At 43.0% G+C, this 4,903-nt stretch overlaps 1 pseudogene; it reads right to left on the reverse strand.

Annotated features, from left to right (window-relative positions):
* Positions 1 to 3,321: 3,321 nt before the first annotated feature.
* Positions 3,322 to 4,849, reverse strand: LOC108313658 (annotated as a pseudogene).
* Positions 4,850 to 4,903: the final 54 nt, after the last annotated feature.

A 4,903-nucleotide genomic window follows, 5' to 3' on the forward strand; every position in this document is an offset into this window, starting at 1 on the left:
AAAGAAAAATAAGAGATGGAGTCTCACTATGTTGGTCTTAAACTATTGGCCTCAAGCAATCCTCCCGCCTCTGCCTCCCAAAGTGCTGGGATTACAGGTGTGAGCCACCATGCCTGGCCTATAATAAAGTTTTATTGGAACACAGCCACACCCAATTATTTCTATATCGCCTGAGGCTGCTTTTGCTGTACAGAGATTGAGGACCATGATGACCAATAGAGTTGAGTAGACAACAGACAGGAGACAGCCCACAAAGCCTAACATATTTGCTATCTGGACATTTACGGAGTTTGCTGATCCCTGAGCTTGTGAAACAAAGTCCTAGATGACATTGAAAGGACTACAGTGCCCTGTCTTGGTCTTATTTCCAAAATTTGGATAATTTTTCTTAAAAAGGATGTTTGGCTTAAAAACTGGTGGGGCATTTTGAACTGTTATCCCTGGTCTGTATTTCCTAAATCCTCCTGTTCACTCACCCACAACCCTGCCACTTCTTTCTGCATTGGTGACAATGCCCCTTAGTATCTGTCAAACTTGAATAACGAGATTCAGAAAATATGATTAAGTATGGAGTTTATTCTACTGCAAGGCTTGAGGATGGTCACCTGGAAACACAGACTCCAAAGAAATGGGGTCAATGCTGGAAAGAGGGGGAAGCTAAGGTTTCACTTACATAGATAGAAACAGTTTCAGCTGAGTTGCAACATTTTCCACATAAGGCCCATACATATGTTACAGTGATTTGATTAAAACAGCTTGCTACATTTCAAGGAAGTTGCTTTAACATTCTGTGAAGAGGAGTAATGTCCTTAGAGGGTCTTATCTCTGGTGCTAGTAGGTAATTTCTTTCTTTTTTATTTATTTATTTTTTAGACAGAGTCTCACTCTATCCCCCAGGCTGGAGTGCAGTGGCATGATCTTGGCTCACTGCAACCCCCACCTCGAGTTCAAGTGATTCTTCTGCCTCAGCCTCCTGAGTAGCTGGGATTACAGGTGCCCACAACCACACCCGGCTAATTTTTTAGTAGAAACCAGGTTTTGCCATATTGGCCAGGCTGCTCTCCAGCTCGCTCCTGACCTTGGGTAATCCACCCGCCTCGGCCTCCCAAAATTCTGGGATGGCAGTTGTGAGCCGCCACACCTGGCCTACTGGGTCACAATCACTTGCAGGACAGAGCAGAAGTTGCAACTGCATACTACATGACCACATTCCTCTCAAGGCTCAGAAGAAAGTTCCAAGAGCTTTAAGTTTGAATCATTTAATTTAAAATATCCCACTGGCGGGGTGTGGTGGCTCACGCCTGTAATCCCAGCACTTTGGGAGGCTGAGGCAGGTGGATCACCTGAGGTCAGGAGCTTGAGACCAACCTGGCCAATGTGGTAAACCTTGTCTCTACCAAAAATACAAAAATTAGCTGGGTGTGGTGGCAGGTGTGTCTGGACCCAGAAACAGCAGTGGTCAAGCACTGTAATTACAAGCCTATAATCCCAGCTACTCGGGAGGCTGAGGCAGGAGAATCGTTTGAACTCAGGGGGTGGAGGTTGCAGTGAACCGCGATAATGCCACTGCACTCCAGCCTGGGCAACAAGAGCAAAACTCCATCTAAAAGGAATATAAATATATAAACACAGGCACCAGCATTGCCCTCTCATAACTTCTAACAGTTCTAGAGCTTCATTCCAAGGAGCTGAGGGGTCCTCCCAAGAAAAGCTTCCATGAGAATGGGCCTTCAATTATACACATATGTGTGTGTGTGTGTGTATGTGTGTGTGTGTGTATACATATATATAGTATATATATATATACATATATACAGAAAAAAAATATATACATATATACATATATATACTATATATATGTATACACACACACACACACACATATATATATACACACACACATATAAAATATCCCAGCTCTCAGCCAGGCATGGTGGCTCACACCTGTAGTCCCAGCACTTTGGGAGGCTGAGGTGGGTGGATCACCTGAGCTCAGGAGTTCAAGACCAGCCTGGCCAACATGGCATACCTCATCTCTACTAAAAATACAAAAATTAGCTAGGTGTGGTGGCAGGCACCTGTAGTCCCAGCTACTCGGGAGGGTGAGGCACAAGAATCGCCTGAGCTCGGGAGGCAGAGGTTTCAGTGAGCCTAGATCGCGCCACTGCACAGCAGCCAGGGGAATAGAATGAGACTCCATCTCAAAATAAATAAATCATAATTTTTAAAAATCCTAGCTCTTTTCTCTGAGGGTAGAACTTATGAAAGCCTCTTTTTAAGTGCAAGTAGGCCTGGAAAGCAATTGGTGGTGAATGATGTCCTTTGCAACATCGTTTTTGCTTGAGAAGGCATTCTGTTTCTGACTCTTGTTAAGTCTTCTGTAATTGAACGCCCATTCTCATGGAAGCTTTTCTTGGGAGGACCCTTAGCTCCTTGGAATGAAGCTCTAGAACTGTTGGAAGTTCTGAGAGGGCAATGCTGGTGCCTGCTTGACCACTGCTGTTTCTGGCTTCAGGTGCATAGTAAGTGCTCAATAAATATTTGTTGAGTGATCTAGAGCCAGTGAAAGAATAGCATTGTCTCCTCTGCTCAGGGTCAACCCTGTGAGAGGAACCAAGTTTTGGTGACAAAGGCTGCCATCTGCAGGGAATAGGTGAAAAGGCATTATTCAGAATTGCTAAATCCTGAGGACAATGCAGTCAATTTCAAGGCAAGTTTAACACATATTTTCTCCTTTTGCTTTCTGCAAAATGAATCAACCTTATCTTGTCTTTTCCAATTAAGGAAACCTTAACCCTTTCTCATATAACTTTTTTTTTAGTTTAATAGACATTTATTCCTTTAGTTGAACCTCTACACAATAAAATGTATTACTTAAGATCTTTTCTTGAGAAGAAATTTAGGCCTCAAGAACTTTTATGAACTTGCTGAGTACCTCCTGGAAATCAATTAACTGAGCCTTTTGAAACCCCTAGAGAAGATAGGAGAAAACTGCGTTCAGAAAAATGAGCATTTAAATTAAGTCAGCAGTCAGAATTTACAGTTGGGCAATTTCCTGTCTACCTGTTTTTTCTTGACACTCAAATTCACCATGGAAAACAGTAGCCTAGCCTCCGGAAAGACATGAAGCAAACAAAACTGCATTGTGGTGGTATTGCTTACAGCCAAAGCGGGAGCACAGGTGATGGCCCAACTTTGTGGAATGCTATGGATTTTTAGGGTAGTTTGGCCAGGAACAAGAGAAATAACTGCAGAAAACACATACGGTTAGAAACCATGTACTCGGATGACTTTTCTTTAAGTCTATGGGAGTGGACACAGTGGGTAACCCAAGTTATTTTAAGACTGACTGGATGAAGAATGAGGAACTTCTAGCCAACTATTTTCCCCACCAATGTGACTGAAGGGGTTCATGATCACAAATTAGTGTTATGGTTAAGTATTTTAGGGTTGACTTCTAAGCTTACACTTGAAAGATATTTATCTGATGGTCACTGGCTGGCCAGCTTCCCACCCTAGCACTGATTACTAGCTTACCAACTTTGAGGCTAGTAACTTTATCTAACATTCAATTTCAAAACACACTGGTGTTAATACCATTACCAGTAACCAATGAATGCCATGAAGCCATGGCACTGAACCAGGAGTTTTATCTTTCATGTGAACTTAAGATGGTACTGTGGAGACCGAGGCAATTTTCTTCAGGCTAACCCAGATTTGTGCCCCTAATTTTCTAAATATAATCATGACATAGTTAAGATGTCATCCTCCCACCCTACAACTTCTAAAGCAAAGCCCAACTTAAAAAGCCTGTACCTGCCAAACTGAAATACAATCCCAGCCACTTTAAAGCAGCAGAGGATTGCCATCACCCCAATAAAGCTGCAGGTTTCATCACATGCACCAGACAAATCTACAGGACTAGTTTCAGTACTCTTCTTTTAAAGAGCTTATTTTAAATCTATTATACCACACAGTATGTTTTATACACTGACATATAACCCCCAATAAGATAAAGGAAAGACAAAAATGTTTATCTTATTAGAAACAACATATATCACGTATTGTCTTCAAACATTATTGTACTTTAACTTTCTTAATTTGACAAAGCCTTCATGAAGCAATCAGCAGACTAATTTTAACAGACAAAGAACACCTGTAAGCAGACATGACTGTCCTAAATTGTTTATTAGGTATGAATTCTACAAACTTTACTTATATTAGCAGTAACGGTGGAGCTGGAGAGTATTGTGCCTTCTCCAAGCTGCCCCGTGAGAACCACCAACAGTGTGGTGGAACTTATGGTCCTTTCCAAGGCCACAGCTCTTTCGGCCTGCAGATGTCAGCCCACGCATCTCCCTGTGCTTGCGGACTGGTTTGGTGATCCATTGGGTGTCAGGATTTCTTCTGATAGCTTTATGGGATGGATCAATGAGAATAACCTCAAAAAATTTGTATGTGGAATCTTCGCCAACCCAGTAGGAATTCAGGACTCTTAGAGCCCCACAGTGGTGTCCAGTTTGCTCCTCTGCAACAGACTGAAGTCTTCCAGCAAACTTCAGCTGGTTAACACCATGATGGACAGGCTTGCCGTAAGTTGCACCCTTAGGAACTGGGCGTTTTCGACCACCACGGCAAACACGAATCCTATATATAACGTAATCTTGCTTTGCCTTGTAGCCTGGTCGGCTCTCTTTATCAGGCCGGGTGTGGCGGGGAGCCCGTGGAGAGCAGAGAGCTGGTGGTACTGCCAGCAGCGGACCCTCAGAAGAAAGCGCATGACATCAGACTGCTTCTTTCTCCATAGCTCCTGGATGTACTTGTATGCACCCATTTGGCTTACCTGATGGCTGCCGCCAGATGGAAAGGGCCATATAACCTTTTTATACCTTTTCTTTCTTCT

This window comes from Cebus imitator, unplaced genomic scaffold, assembly GCF_001604975.1.
Source record: "Cebus imitator isolate Cc_AM_T3 unplaced genomic scaffold, Cebus_imitator-1.0 Scaffold8, whole genome shotgun sequence".
NCBI lineage: Eukaryota > Metazoa > Chordata > Mammalia > Primates > Cebidae > Cebus > Cebus imitator.